This window comes from Miscanthus floridulus, unplaced genomic scaffold, assembly GCF_019320115.1.
Source record: "Miscanthus floridulus cultivar M001 unplaced genomic scaffold, ASM1932011v1 fs_448_1_2, whole genome shotgun sequence".
NCBI classification, from domain to species: Eukaryota; Viridiplantae; Streptophyta; class Magnoliopsida; order Poales; family Poaceae; genus Miscanthus; species Miscanthus floridulus.
In genome coordinates, this window is record NW_027096771.1 from 25,432 (window position 1) to 42,262 (window position 16,831).

At 48.0% G+C, this 16,831-nt stretch overlaps 3 pseudogenes; 1 reads left to right on the plus strand and 2 right to left on the minus strand.

Annotated features, from left to right (window-relative positions):
• Positions 1-5,642: 5,642 nt before the first annotated feature.
• On the minus strand, positions 5,643-7,065 carry LOC136531799 (uncharacterized; annotated as a pseudogene).
• Positions 7,066-8,592: 1,527 nt separating this feature from the next.
• LOC136531806 (G-type lectin S-receptor-like serine/threonine-protein kinase At2g19130) lies at positions 8,593-11,614 on the plus strand (annotated as a pseudogene).
• A 1,539-nt stretch (positions 11,615-13,153) lies between these two features.
• Positions 13,154-16,077, minus strand: LOC136531800 (obtusifoliol 14-alpha demethylase-like; annotated as a pseudogene).
• Positions 16,078-16,831: the final 754 nt, after the last annotated feature.

A 16,831-nucleotide genomic window follows, 5' to 3' on the forward strand; every position in this document is an offset into this window, starting at 1 on the left:
GAAGCTATCGGAGGATGCTCGAATGGCTAATGTGCTTCACATTTCGCAAGAAACCCTACCTAGTCAGTAAATCAATTGTTCAAAGTCATGAACGAATTCACCAAGTTCGATACAAAACTACATCTTCTTTTATTGAGCAGAAGCGATGTTTTAGGTTTAAGAAACAATATTTTGACTTCATATGAAAAATGTTCTCGGTTTAGGAGAACAATACTCTAGACCTAGGAGAACAAATTATAGGTTCATGTGATTTGTATTACAATATCCGTAAGAATAAAAACAATAATAATAAAAGATATGAAATACTATATAGAAGTAGATAAATAACATAACACAACATAACTAAAAAATAATAAAAGATAGAATAAAGTATAAGGGAAAACAAAAATACTTAAAATAAGAAACCATGCACCTAATAGAGGAAAATTAAAAGAACATCACATGGATACTATTTGAATAATCTAAATTTTACTATAGAACATCTTATGGGTATTATATAAATATTCAAAGATAATTGTAGAACATCCCATCTATACTATGTGAACATCTCAAAATACATACTACGTGAACATCACATGTATGTTATGAAAATATAGAAAATAAAAAATAAAAAATAATTAGAGTAAATTATCAAAGAAGAAAAAAGGGAAATAAAAAAGAATAAAAATGCCATGAAATATATAGAAAAAAAAAATTAATAACTTTAATAGAAAAGCAAAGTCAAATGTTTTGATATGTGATGTAACTCACACAAATACAGAAGACACGTCACAAATGCATAAATTATTTCTATAGTTAAACAAGATATAACCCACAAAAATACAGAAGACACGTCACAAATGCACAAATAACTATTTCTATAGTCAAGCAAAGACAAATGTTTTGGGATGTGATATAACCCACAAAAACATGGAAGACACGTCACAAATGTACATACATGCAACTATCTGCCTAGTAAAGAAAATCCAATGAAAATAATAAAATCCACAGAAAACATAAAACAAAAGGAAAAGGAAAGATAAATAGAAGAAAATAAAGAAAAGGAATAAAACATTTAAATATAAAATGAAATAAAGAAAATAATTAATTATGGTAAAATATAATAAAAAGATAAAAAAATGATAAGAATAATAAAAACAAAATAAAAAATAAATAAAAAGGGAAAATATAGAAGCAAGGAAAAACAATAAGAGAAAAGAAAAGAAAACTAAAAAAGAAAAGAATAAAATAAAGAATAAAAGAAAAGGAAATACTAAACCGTGCATAACCCTCAGTCACTCAGGCACTCACGTATGCTAATTGCCTCGGGGCCCAATTAAGAATTGATTGGCATTGGCCCAATATGAAATCATAAATTCCCACCTACGGAAGGATCGATCCTCCAATTCGAGCCCCAAGGAGGATACACCAATTGAGAAAAGAGAGAGATGAGCAATAATTATAAATATTGAGAGAAAGTTGGGTAAGATTGAATTAGAGGTATAATAAAGAACAGTAGATGAGTTTTATACATTATACTGGGGTGGACAAAAGAGAAGAGAAGCGAGTTGTAAGTTTACAGCCGACTAATGTACAAGAACTAAAAAAAACTTTATGAGAGAAAAGTAGATTATAGGTGAGCCAACGATATAAATTCTTGCTCTTAGACAGCGCCAAGACCATACATGCATCATGCATTCTTGATCAATTGAGCATCTATAGGTTTTGCTAACGCAGACCATACATGCATCATGCATTCTTGATCAATTGAGCATCTATAGGTTTTGCTAACGCAGTAACGTGTGTACCTCCTCTCCGTTTGACCCTTCCTTGGAGTTTGCTCGCCAGTGTACATGTCATTTGCTCTTTTTCTGTGAAGGAGTTGCGGCAAGGGGCAAATCTTGCCGACAACGTTATCAGGGTTATCATGATTAATGCCATCTCATGACATGGCGTTTCTTAATTTATAACAGTGCTGTACTACAAAAATCTGCAGATGTTATCGTGGTTGGCGGACCCCGATAAACATGCCTTGATCGCCCCTGAGTTGAACAGCAGGGTCGAGCGAGCATGGCAGGAGGCCCCTATTCAGCAGCACAACCCGATGGAGGCTTTTCATTGTATCCCAATCGAGAGCTAGATAAGCTGATGAGCACAAGATTACAAAGAGAAAGGATGCAGGATTGAAAGGGATCATGACATCATGTGCAGGGAGCCAGGGAGGCAGGCACGCGCACGCGGCACACGTTCATCATCCAATTCTTTGCTGCTCTGCCACATGCCTTCTGCAGACAGAAAAAAAAAAAGTGATTGCTTCACCACACGGTCGCGATTCACTTGCATCATGTGTTCTCCGGCCCCTGTGTCGTCGTGCGGTGTAACAGGATGTGACGGGCGTGCGGTGGCCGTTGGTGATGATGGCATGCATGATGCTCAAAAAAAAAAAACTGCAAGCCAATTCGGAGACCACGTTTTGCGGCAATCCATGCATTCACTCGAGGCAACGTATCAGATGCAAACTAATCAATCTACATAAACTTAGAAATTACCAATCAGAACCATTAGATATTGATCTAATGGATAAGGTGAGAGATGAAATTTTTTTACGCTTAAGCCCCCACCCGCTGTCTTTTTTTTTACGTTTAAGCCCCCTCGTTCCACCCATTAGATCAGCATTATTTGGTACAGTAGCTAGAGGTCGATCGACCTTACGGAAAACAACAGTACGGCGTAATGCGTCACCGATCGAGGCCCGAATTCGGGAAGGGAGATGCAGTACGGTGAGAGGCGGCGTCCAGGACGGTCCTCCTCCTCCCCTTCCCATAGAAACGCGGGCAACACATACGACCAGTGCACAGCACTACAGCTGCTCATGCTACGACGAAGACTTGACTCTCCCCTGAGAACAAATTCCAACTTCCATTCAATTTCATGACCGGGACATGCAGCAGGCACCGGCCACAGCAGCCATCGGAGACAGACAACTGCAGCAAGAGCAAGAGAGTGAGACGACCGGCCCCCCACACCATCTGGTGCTGATACGATTGTAGATTATTACTGCTGGCTGAGTTGGTGTGAGAGAAAAATACTGTTGTAGATGAAAATTTACGATCGTTTACGACGAAGGGAACTGGTCCCGCAGACCAGACCGCGCGCGAGCTGTCGCATACCCCGGCTGCAGCGACGTCGTCGATCAATGGGCGTCGCCAAGTCAGTGCAATAAGCGAATCAATGCGCGCCGCGCTTGCACGGACGACCGCGGACGGATCCATGCACATGCATCGGCCTGTCGCCGGCCCCTACACGCACCTTTCAGTCTTTCACCTTTGGCTACCTCTGCCTGACGACCGTGTCAGGTTGTCGAAGAAGAAGCGCACCAGGGCGAACAAAGTGGTCAGATAGATCTAGAGTTACAGCGCTTCAAGAATGATCGCTACCAGCAAAATCATACCCTTATCATTTAGTTCTACGATTTTATTTATTTATATACCCAAAGCTCTAGATCGTCACACACCATAGAGGCATTAGCCACTGGTTGATTGCATTAAGTATGTAAATATTTAATTAATGGTTCTACGTGTACATCCTGTTTGCTGTGATCAACATCTCTGTAGCCATTTAAACAAACCGTGCATTCATCTATTACAGTCAGCATATACCAGATTAATTAGCTTCAAGCAAAATACGACTTTCGTCTTGGCATATATCAATCTCAAAGCATCCATTAAGGAGATTGAGTGATATTTTCTATGTTTAGATATATATGATCTCACTCAAGGATGCAGAAGACACACGAGGTTATAGGTAGTAGAGAAAAAAAAAAGATCATATAATTCTCATGCTTTGCTGTCTCTAAGCTTCCGTTCATATCTTGTCCACAGTCTGCAAGCATAATCACGCATCTACAATTATTGCGTTAATTACGACCTGCAATCAAGCTATCTCCTCGCCAGTTCTATCTTCCCATGGAGATCAATAGCATAATAAAGAAGTTAGGTTGATTTTTCTATCTTTAATTCTGAAAAAGATAGAGAGAAAAAACAATCACTAGCACAAACCATGAATATTAGACAGGGGGGGGGGGGGGGGGGGGGGGGTGAGATGTTGCTAGAAATTGTCTCTGTCCTGCATCTCTTATGGATCGGTTACCCACATACGACATATGTGCAGGGGATCAAGGGTGAGGAAGGAGGCTCACAAAAACGCTGGCTCATGCGCTCAGTGCGGGCAAAAAGCAGGCGTTTTTTCCTCGTTAGCAGTCGGTGTTCTCTTTCCTATTCTGACTCGTTCAGCTCGAATTTTGTTGACGTCAAGCACTATTTCGCTTGCTGACTACGGCTTATTACTACTATACTTGCTGTAACCGTCACGTTCGCTTGGCTTATAAGTCATATTTTTTCAATCAACAAACAATATTTTTCTTTCACAACAAATCAGTCAACAATATAGCCATGTCTTATCCGTCAAACGAACACGGAAGGATGATATGACAATATGATACGAGGAAGGCCAGGCCAGGCCGGGCCGGCCGGGGGGGGGGGACCGCGGGTTCTATTTCTATCGGTTCTCATTAACAGGCTGCGTCCATAGGCCTATTGGCTAGTGACTAGTGAGGTTGAGCTAGGGGGGGCTGGGCCAAGGTTTTCCCCCAGAGCCGTAGAATTCAGCTCGCTGGATGGGAAGCCCAGACATAAGACCAAGTGCTCTGCGTGGACAGTAACACCAAGTGCTACAGCCTACAGGTGAACTTGAAGCTTTCTTACAACATGACCTCACCTGGCCTGCCATTAATTTTAGGTAAGAACAAACTTAGAGAAACTTGAATTCTTGGCCAGGGGTGCTACATCTCATTTAATTTGTCCCTATTATTTATACGCAGCATCTCTTTAACAATATGGATAATCACCTAACTTCACTCTATGGAGTATGCTTCAAGACTTCGGACCCGTACAGGAAAACTTCTAGGAAAAATCAGGTACAGATATGACCTTTTCCCATCAGCAGTCAGCAGCAGCAAATTGATGGCCATGGTCTCCGTTCACGTCGAAAAGAAACATATAGCCTGCGACTGTCAAGCCTCTCTGCGTTATTTTTTTTTTTAGTTAAATGCACCAGGATCCGTTAACTTACGAGGAAGTTTCAGTTGAGTCCATCAACTTTCAAAGTGGCTTTTTGGGTCCATAAATTTTTAAAATGGTTCACTACAGTCCATACATATTTATTTAACCTTAAATTCAAAACATATTTATAGAAAACCCCTTCCCACACGCATACAGGTGCATGCATGGCTCTCTGTGCAAGTGCCCCACGCTGGATTTTCACCCGGGTGCATGCATGGCTCTCCGCCGCTCTCTTCTCCGCGCTCGGGTACATGCATGCACAAATTGCAACGACTTTTAATCTGACACAACATTAGCGGATGGATACAAGCAGAGATGCTGGCTACGGAGTAGTAGTAGTACGTACTACACAAGCCTAAGCTGTCGAAATGTTTAGAGATGTACAGTAGTGACCTGTAGCATTGTACAGAGAAACCAGAGATATTTGGCCGTGTACGTCAGCAAGCAATGCCAATCAATCAAAGTCAAACACACAATTCGCAGTCGGAGTACAGTCTAAGGCATGGTGGCGTGCTCGGACTCAGCGGAGCAAATCGTCGACTACTAGTGCAAAATAGCTACGGCTTGCTCTTGTCGATCACCCGCCGGACGATGGAGTTCAGCATCCGTCTCGTCCGCGGCATCCCCAAGATCCGTTCTGCAAGCTGCATCGCCTCCGCCGGCGCCGCTCCGTGCTGCATGGCACGTTCCGCACAGATGAAACGCCAGTCTCAGCTAACGAACGACCGAGCGGCCGGCCGGCGCGGGCCCACTGTTGGCGTGACAGGAAGGATATGCGAATACTTACGTCTACGCTGGTTTGGAGCAGCGAACCGAGGACGTGGTAAGCATTGCAGTCCATCACCAACTCCCGGAGCCGCTCGTCGGGCAGGCGCAAGAACGCTTCGAGCCCGCGCTGCAACGGAGGCACCGGAGATGGACTAGCGCGGGGGCCAAAGCATGCCTGTACCACGAAGTGCCCGTATGTGTCCGTGGACCACGCCACGAGATCGTCCACGATGAACGCCCTGATGCGGTCCTCGAGCTGATCGTGATGGCCTCTCTTGAAGAGTTCCTACAAGAAGACGCTGCTGCGGCATGCGAATGCCGGCCAGAAGGAGGTTTCCCGGCCCGCCCATTAGTTTCTCCAGATTGAGAACGAACGTTAGGAGTGACGATCGAGAAGAACCACGCAGTGAATGAACTCATGTTGTAATGGTATATGCTCAGCTCTCACCCGTATTGTTTCTTGGAGGTCTCAACGGCATGGGTCAAGATGGTGTCCTCGAGATCATGGCCGAGCTCATGCTTCGGCGCGTTCTCCAGGCATAGCATCACGGGTGAAAATCTAAACGGAAGTTCATCAGAAAAACCCCATCAGTAGCAATACGTATGTCGTCCTCCAGGGCTGTTGTGGGTAGCTACATTACATACCGAGCAACAGCTGTAAGGCAACGTGGCGAAGAAATGCTCAAGCAGTTCCGGGCCCTTGCTCTGTTCCATCATCCATCCCTCGATTAGGCACCTGAATAGCTGCTGCAGTACTTCGGGGAAGTTCCGCGCCGCCACCCTGACGAGCACCCTCAGAGCTGTCTCCCTGCACCATGCAAAAGCAAAACAACAGCAAAGCAAACACACACAGATGAGCTCTGAGCTCGCCGTTGTCTTGATCGAGCAGGAAGGCCAACCAATCCGAGCTCGCCGGGTTCGTCGCGACATCCTGAAGCGCCTGACGGTTTGGAGCGCCAGCCACTGGGCCCCGACGCGCACCGATCACACGGGCGGAGGTGTTCGGGTCGTTGCTGGTGGCGTTGCCGCCCCGCGCTGCGAAGCCGGGGGCAGCGGCGGGCCGAGCGCAGACTGCCGCCCAGGGACGATAGACGGAGGCGTGCGGGTTGAAGACGCCGTCGTACCCGAGCGCGGAGAAGAGAGCGGCGGAGAGCCATGCATGCACCCGGGTGAAAATCCTGCCTGGGGCACTGCGCATAGAGCCATGCATGCACTTGTATACGTGTGGGAAGAGGTTTACTGCAAATGTGCTTTGAATTTAAGGTTAAATAAATATGTATGAATTGTAGTGAACTATTTTAAAAGTTTATGGATCTAAAAAGTCACTTTAGAAGTTGATGGACTCAACTGAAACTTCTTCACAAGTTAATGGATCTCTGGTGCATTTAACTCTTTTTTTTCAACTGCCGGAGTAATAATATAGTGAAACACTGGTTCTTTGATTTCAGGTCAGGTCTTTGACAATTTTCACCTGCACGCCCGTTTTGTCAGAAAAAATAGGCCGAATTCCAGAACCTCGGGTGGTCATACTAGTGTGTCGGTCTTTTTTCTTTTAACGGACCTCTGCCTCTCAATACAGGTAACGGCCAATAGGTCCTCGGCGCCCAAAGGGACAGGAAACCAAACCACACACCTCCCCATGTCGTGGGGCACACATTACAAAGATATAAGTCATGTTGGAAAATACCCTAGAGCGTAGGTCAATCTCCTCTTTGTTTCGGAGGCCACCTGACAGGCATCGCCGAGTTCTGAAAAATCATTTTGTTTCTTTTCTTTCATATGTTCCACATTGTGTAGATGACCACTCCATTGAAGCGTCTTCGGCGCTGTCTTGGGATCATTGTCGCCCCCTCCTCCCACCACGCCCTTGTGTCCATTGGTTGGACCTAAGGTTGAATTAAGTCAATATCAAAGTGTTCCCATGCCAGCACTAGGCGCCGCATTTCTTTAGCTAGAGGGCACAACAGACACAGATGGAGGGCTGATTCCAATGGTCCGTCATTGCTCAACACAATGATCTTGGCGAGGCCAATTTCTTAGCTGCAAGTTGTCGACCGTTAGAATTTTGTTTTGTACTAGAATCCAAACGAAGATTTTGCATTTATAGTGTGTCGGTCGTTGATGCCCATCCATGAAGCAGGGCAAAGGCAGATGACAATGAGGAATATACACGTTAAGTCTTTGTTTTCAATTTGGAAATTGGTATATATATTTTGTTTTCTTTTTTCGATTACACGGTGCAACTCAAATACTCACAATGCACACACGCTCACCCCAACGCACGCACACACGCAAAACTGTACCCTATGAGTATCTTCGAAGACTAAGTCGGCAAATCCTCGAGATTGACAAAGTCACCACAGACACCTCACTGTCCACGAAAACGTCGTCTACCACTAAAAACGCAAACGCCGTTAATTTCTCCTAAATATATTAAAAGTATTATATTAGTGGACAGAGCGACTGAGATGATCATTGGTCATTGGTCAAACAAAATGTATCTTCGTAGAACCATCAATCAACCACCCCAATAACGATTGACTCGAATAGCAGCCTCAGACCTCAGTCAATGGCGCGGACCGACCCACACCCAGCCCCGACCGCAAGGTCGCAGTCGTCGCTGACGCCGCGCGCGCGAAGGATGAATCATCCGTCGCTGAGTCGGTCACTCGGTCAAAAGGCGCCACAAGTAGCATGTACGTACTCCGTGCGCTTCGACCGATGCTGTTGCACTTGCACCCAACGGCGAGTGGGGCGGGGGGTGGTCATTTCTGACCTCTGAGCGACGAGATGGCAGGTGCTGCCCGCGCGTCTCCCCAGCTGGTTTACGCCACGCTCGTGCTAGCGCTGGTCGTCTCTGTGCTCGTGCGCGCCCAGCAGGACACGCTCGCCGCCGACCGGCCGCTCTCCGGCGACGCGAAGCTCGTCTCCCGGGGCGGCAAATTCGCGCTGGGCTTCTTCCAGCCAGGTATTTATGCACATGTGCTGTACTCAACACGACTATTCATTTTTATGCCCTCCTACTGCTGTAGAGAAAAGAAACGACAGCGTGTAAGCTGCGCCTGAATGTAACGTGACATGGTATTCACTATTCTGTCCTCGGCAGACGGAGGAGTCGCAGGCAGCTCGTACATCGGCATCTGGTACAACAACATCGCTGCGCGGACGCCGGTCTGGGTAGCCAACCGCGACAGGCCCGTCTCCGACCCGGCGACCTCGCGGCTCACCATCGCGCCCCACGGCGACCTCGTCCTGCTCGACCGCCCGTCGGGCACGCCCGTCTGGTCCACCAACGCCACCACCGGCGCCAACAGGCGGAACGCAACCAATAACGCCAGGGTCGTCGCCGTCCTCCTCGACACGGGCAACCTCGTGCTCGCGCCGGCGTCGAACGTCTCGGACGTGCTGTGGCAGAGCTTCGACCACATCGGCGACACGTGGCTGCCCGGCGCGAAGCTGAGGCGGGACAAGGCTACGGGCGTCATCCAGGGGATGACCTCGTGGAGGGCGCGCGGGGACCCGGCGCCGGGGCTGTACACGCTCCAGCTCGACCCGACCGGCGCGCCGCAGTACGTGCTGCTGTGGAACGGCACGCGCGAGTACTGGCTCACCGGCGACTGGAACGGCCGCTTCTTCACGGGCGCGCCGGAGGTCGCCGCGTCGGGCGGGGACTCCGGCTACAGCTTCCGGTTCGTGGACGACGCGCGGGAGAGCTACTTCACGTACGACTTCGCCGACAACTCCACCGTGTACCGCTTCGTCACGGACGTGTCCGGGCAGGTCAAGGGGTGGTTCTGGGTGGAGGCGTTCCAGCAGTGGAACCTGGTGTACGCCGAGCCCAAGGTGCGTTGCTCCGTGCCGCGCGGCTGCGGCGCGTTCGGCATCTGCTCCCAGGCCGCGTCCGGCGCCTGCGGCTGCGCCAGGGGGTTCGCGCCGCGGGACGCCGCGAGCTGGGACCTCGGCGATTACACCGGTGGCTGCGTCCGGAACGCTGAGTTGCAGTGCGAGGCGGAGAATGGCACCGCCGGTGCCGGCTCCAAGACAAAGGTGGTGGAGATGGATAGGTTCTTCCGCATGGACGGCATGAGGCTCCCCGATGACGGTCGCGTCGCAGGGGCGGCGAATCCCGGCGAATGCGAGAGAACGTGCCTCGGCGACTGCACATGCTCTGCTTACGCGTACAACGGAAGCTGCGTCGTGTGGAGCAGCGAGCTGCAAAACCTGGCGGACGGTTACGGAAGCCAGGCCGGCGCGGGGAGACTCTACCTCAGGCTGGCCGCGTCGGAGTTCCCCGGCGCGAGGAGCCACAAGTGGAGGACTGTTGGGATCGCCATCGGCGGCGCACTCGCAGTCGTCTGCTTCTTGCTCATCGCGTCCATCCTCATCGTCCGTACAACGAGGGCACGGCGAACAAAGATTGCCCAAGCTGGACTCACCACCGCCGAGGGATGCGTGACTAGCTTCAAATACAGGGACCTCCAGTCCCTGACCAAGAACTTCTCCGACAAGCTCGGCGGCGGCGCCTTCGGCTCCGTGTTCCGGGGTCACCTCCCAGACGGCACTGCCATCGCTGTCAAGAAGCTGGAGGGGCTCCGGCAAGGCGAGAAGCAGTTCCGCGCGGAGGTGAGCACGCTGGGCACCATCCAGCACGTGCAACCTGATCCACCTGCTCGGCTTCTGCTCCGAGGGCGGCGACCGGAAGTTGCTCGTCTACGAGTACATGCCCAACGGCTCTCTGGACCGGCACCTGTTCGGCGCCACGCTCAGCTGGCGCGCGCGGCACCACATCGCGCTCGGCGTCGCCAAGGGGCTCGCCTACCTGCACGACAAGTGCCGGGACTGCATCATCCACTGCGACGTCAAGCCGGAGAACATCCTCCTCGACGCCGACTTCGCTCCCAAGGTGGCCGACTTCGGGCTCGCCAAGCTCGTCGGCAGAGACTTCAGCCGCGTCCTGACCACCGTGCGCGGAACCATCTGGGTACCTCGCGCCAGAGTGGATCAGCGGCGAGGCGATCACCGCCAAAGCCGACGTGTTCAGCTACGGCATGATGCTGTTCGAGATCGTGTCCGGGAGAAGAAACGTCGAGCACGGCAAGTCCGAGCCGTACTCGTCGTCTAGCGGCGCGGGCAACGGCCACGCTGCGACGGCGACGTTCTTCCCCTTGCTGGCTGCGAGGAAGCTGGCGGAGGCGGAGGGGGACGTGAAGGCGCTGCTGGACCAGGAGCTGGGAGGCGACGCTGACATCGAGGAGGTGAGCAGGGTGTGCAAGGTCGCCTGCTGGTGCATCCAGCACGACGTTGACGCGCGGCCAACGATGGCGGAGGTGGTGCAGGCTCTGGAGGGGCTTACGGACTTCGAGTTGCCGCCGGTGCCGAGGTACATGGAAGCGCTCACTGGACAATAGATGCACCAGATACAGTAGATTACAAGAAGTTCGCGAGTGTTTGATCCGGAATATGATCATAGTTTGTAGCTGACTGTATAAGCTTTTTGTTCTTTCAGTCTCATTGCATATTGCAAGCATCATTCTGCACATGTCATATTGCATTAGTAGTAGCAGCAAACATGTCTTTGTGTTGTAACGGACCGTATGTCTTATTGCGCGACCATCACCTTAGAAGACCAGTGTCAGCATTCCGTATTCAAATCAAAGTTGGAGGCCCTATCTGAAATTTGATCTCAGACTCATAGTAGCAGGCTTTGCTAAAATCATCGCTCAGGTCATGTATGGACTCTGTTTTCGACATTCTGTGTATGCACGTTCTATATATCATATATGCATGGAAAAATAAAAGAGATCATCTTTCAATGGCGTCGGTTCCTACTAATTTTTTTTTCTAAAATCAACAAGAATAATTGAAATAAGTGGTCGTCTAGAATCTGCCAAGCTATTACGCCATGTCTTTTGGACCCTGTATCGTGTTAGAGTTCATTAGGGACACTCGAGGATCCTTAGCCGTTCCTTAGACTAAGGCCACGTCTTTTGGATGTGGGACGCCTCCACTAGATTGATAGTTACCTTCATGATGATCAAGCCCGGTTCCCATCAATTAGGAACCTTGTCATATGTTATTATTGTTGGTAGGCTTGATCCTACAATGACTAATTTGCCCCTCAATGCATGCTGCTGCGACGGTTGCAGGTGGGTGGGTGGGGATATGGGGTGCCCAATGCGCCTCCAATGCACTTTTAGCCTAGTTTAGGGTCTCTTGAGGAGCAAATGGGCAAATGCACTTTTTCCCTATTTGCTCACTTTTAGCCCACCTATTTGGATCCCCATGGCAAAAAAATAGACTAAAAGGACATTAGCAGGTTTGGAGTTGCTAATAGGCACTAATAGTTCATATACGCATTTAACTCACCATCTAACCACACATTAGAGCAACTCTAACAAATTAGGTAAATTTGGATCGGTTAATTGGCTCTCTAGAACAATTTATTCTTTCTCAATCAAAAAGTTCCGCAACCGCTTCTCCAAACTGGCTTTCTACTTTTTAAACTTGTCTCCACGTCATCAGGCCAGATTAAACAAAAGCGTCACTTTGAAGCATGTTATCAAACACCCTCACAGCATCTCGACTGATGCTAGTTGGGGCAGCAGCTCGGCAAGCATGCTGGATGGAGTCCGCACATGTCTTGACCACATGGCCGCCTCAACCGCGCCGGCGGCCCCGCATGCGGCATCCGCCTCTTTTGGCTCTCGCCCATGCAGTCCTCGTCGTCGTCGGCGCATGCCTTACCCGTGCCAACAGCTCCCTTGTGCCCGCGGCCACACACGCGCATCGCCAACGCCCTCCTCTCCATAGCCACGGCCGTCTGATGGGATGGTCGCGATGCCTGGCAGGCGCGATGGATAGGATGGCGAGCGAAGATCGCTTGCTTCGTCTGCCGAGCGACAAAAGCGGGATGACGAGTTTGCTATTCTGGAGAGCCGGTTGACGAGGCTGTTGGAGCATATTTTTGCCTATCTTTAGCGAAGGCAAGTAGGATAGCTAGTCTGTACGAGATATAGGTGTATCTAAAAAATTAGCAGCTATTAGCCAGCTAACTTTTAATGCATGGATCTAAATAGATCCAGTTATTTTATTAGACTAAAGGCACTTTCGTCCTGCTTATACTGAAAGCATAGCGTACACCAGCTTACAAGATCCAGCGCAACCAACATAGAACGTTGTCAACAGACCCAAATTAAACAGGCAAGTATACACAACATGCTACAAACTTATAACACACGCATCCATGCATATTTCGCAAGTTCTTGCGCACTAGTTTTACTAGCTAACTAGGTAAGCAGGCGCTGCCTCTTATAAGTTACCATTACTTTTCCTTTAGGCTCTGGCACTACCTTCCCCCAATCTGTCTCCGGGAAAGGAGACACCAGTTTGAGCTCAAAGTTTCTGAGCAAATGGCTCAACATCACCTTAATCTGCAGATAAGCATAAGCCTCACCAATGCAACTATGCCGCCCACAACTAAATGCCTCGTAAGTGAATTTACCGCTGGCTTTGTCCTCCTCTCTCCCGGGTCCAAAACGGCTTGTGTCATACACATCAGGGTCCTTCACCATGTTCGGTTGGTCGTAAACGATCGTAAATTTCCAGCCAGAACAGTATTTTTCTCTCACACCAAACCAGCCAACAGTAATAATCCACGATCGTATATGATCGTATCAGCACCTGTGAGGTAGGTGACTATTAAAAAGCACGGGGCTTACTACTGTATGCCCTCTCGGGATCTCGTACTCGTGGCTGTGTACCTTCCGAAGAAACACCCCTGATGGAGGGGTGCATCCGTAGTGCATCCTTGATGCTCCAATGCAGGGTGGGAATGCATTGTAATCAACATGGTCCCCGTAGCCCCTGAGAATCTGTTTTTGCTCCTCAACCACAGCTGCTAAGGCCCTTGGGGTGCTAAGGGTGTGTTTGGTTTCAGAAATGGGATGGTTCATCTTTTTCTCACTCCTTACTTTCTGTATTTGGTATGTGGAATAGAATGAGCTGATTCATCACCATCTCATTCCTCACAAGCTAATAAGTAGTATATGCATGATGAATGAGTTGATTCCATTAAAATTTATAGAATGAACTCATGATGCATCACCTCACGATGTATAGGGTGGTTCCACAAATCAAACACACCCTAAGTAGGCGAGCTCCGGTCCACGTGCTGGCAAGGCTGCTGTTGTCCATTCCACCAAAAACTAAGAGCATGATCAGACTGGTAACCTCTTCTACGGTCGTCCATCCTTGTACTTGGAATCTATCAAGCTTTGAACCCATCTTGTTCCTCGACTCTGTTGATGCTCCTTCAAAACCTCACGATCTCACTTAATATCTCTAAGGAACGAAGGAATGAAAAATGTAGGAATAGAAAAAAAACAAAGAATAGGAGGGATGAGTAGTGGTAAAGCAGAGGAAAAGAAAAATAAAGAAAATGAGTAGACAAGGGTGTTTGGAACACAGGAATTCGTAACACTGGAATGGCCCCTCTAGCGAGGGAAAAACAAAGGAAATAAATAGACAAGGGTGTTTGGAACACAGGAATTCATAACACTGGAATGGCCCCTCTAGCGAGGGCGAAGCCGCGCCTGGTTTTCTAGTGAATGGATGAGATTATTTCTAATAGAACATCAACATGTGAATGATAAATGACCATTATTAGTGCTTAATGAAATGATAATATGTTAATTGCACATTTTTATCTATGACTATCTTGTATGTGGGGCCATTGGACCTTCATGCAAGTGGGAGGCAAATAAAAAATACAGAAATAATCTCATCCATTCATTGCTTTCCCATGCGTTTCTCTCTCAACTCTTTTCCAGAGGCAGGTCATAGCCTGGAGCGTGTGCGGCGGCTGGGCGCGGCCGCCTGGCGCGACGAGACCACGGCGAGGCCGTCGGGCGTGGGCGCGGGCGGCGCAGAGAGGTGGAAGCCAAGCGGGGCGGGAGACGCGGCCTGAAGCGATGCAGCGGCCAAGCGCAGGCAAGCGTGGCGTGGTGGACGGACGTGGGGAGGCCGAGCGGATACGGTGGTGCGGCGCCTGATTCTTCCATTCATATGGTGATTAACTATTTGTTTATCTCTTTCTCGTGTGAGTTTCCTCGGGCAAGCGTGAAGGAAATGAAAACCAGAGATCGGAGTGGATTCTTTTTTTTTCCTCCAAAACGATTGGCATTTCCTTTGTTCCAAACGCAGATTCTCACTTCCTTTCCTCCGTCGATTGGCATTTCCTTTGTTCCAAACGCAGATTCTCACTTCCTTTCCTACGTTTTGTAATTTCTGTACTTTTCCTTTGATATTACTACAATCCAAACAAGGCCTAAGAGAGCTTGACATGCGCTCGGTCACGCCTACGGTTTATTGGAGTTGGGGCATATGGGAATAAAACACTGGAGACGCTCATGCCATTTTTCTGCTCGAGAATTTTTTTTTGAAACGAAGCTCGTGAAATAGAGTGTGCATTTCATCAAACATCTTCTCCCGAACCTCCTTACCGAGTAGACACCGGCTTGATATATCAGCATGAGTAACTGACTGAACTCATGTTTTAAATCAACTATGCCTTCTTGTCCCCATTTTGCAAAATTACCCTATGATAAAACACACGATTACACTGTAAGCTCACTGAAAAAACATGCATAATGCATGCACTCGATGGATGTATTCAAATAATTAAGTGATATATGCTTGGTGTTCTAGTAATTAACATCTGCCAGCTACTTATATACTTTTTTTATACCTCTACCCAATATAGCTCAGAATTTATTTCATAAATAAATATGCATACATAATAAAAGTCGGAGGTGCGTTTGCTACTCGCCTCTACTTCTTGAATGATGGGATCAACGTGTATCCTCAACTTTGAAGGACGTTTTAGTGGATCACTGTAGTAGAAGCGGATCTGCTCTGCTCATATCGGGTGGCGAAGTCTACACCATAGCCTACCTCTTTGCCAAACATGGGCACCATGAACTCAAGCATGTTACCATGATTAATATCTGACTCTAGCCCATTGTAGAAATGATTTAACATGTCTGGCCCCACCAAGAACGTTGTCTTCAGTAGTCCAAAGAAACTTAACCGTGAACACACTTCCCATCCTTTTATGTTCATCATGGATCGTAGCTCGTAGACCTTTTGTAAGAAGCGTGTGCACAAATCGTATGAGAGATGTGCCCTCCACGACTGGTGGAGTTGTTGGCATGGTACATCTTGGGCCAAACATAGTTCTTCCTTTTTGCAATCTTGGTGGCTATGGCAGCGATGAGAACAAAAGACATGGTGAACCACACAGCACTAGTTGTTATTATATCCATATTGCTATAATCAGTGATGATTGGTGGAGCCAAGCAGCTGGTTCACAATACGAAGACAACTGCAAGAACACGAGCATGAGTTGATAATAGTAGTAGTACCAAAGAAAATAAACGGTCTTACATGGCCTAACAAAAGCAACAGGGAATGATGGAAATCACATAACTAAACACATTGCTCAATTTGTTATCGACTGCAGAGTACAGTAGAAGAATCCTTAGTCTAATTAAAAGCCATGTGCTTCTCCTCCCGTAACAGTTCCAACTTCTAGGAATCTTTTTTTTATGAAACTGGAGGGGTGTGAGAACTTGAATCTTATGCACTGTAGAGGAGTTCTCTCTCCTACCAAAATGAACTAAAACTCTACGAAGTAAAAAGAAATAGCTTCACGGGCTTCGGCTCCTTTATGATTTTTTTTGAATCCGGCTCTTTATGTATTATTATAGCATAGAGCCTAAACTGGAGCTAGAAGAAACCTTCTCAAATGGGGCTTAAATAAGGAAGTTCCTCGAGTACATTCAAGCTATTGCCAATAGTATGAAAGTAGAATGATTCCAAAGTTTAACTTCCAAGCACTTATGGATGGGCAGATGACAAGAATAGGAAACACAAGGTAGCTTTTCCGAAGCAAAAACAAGCAACAA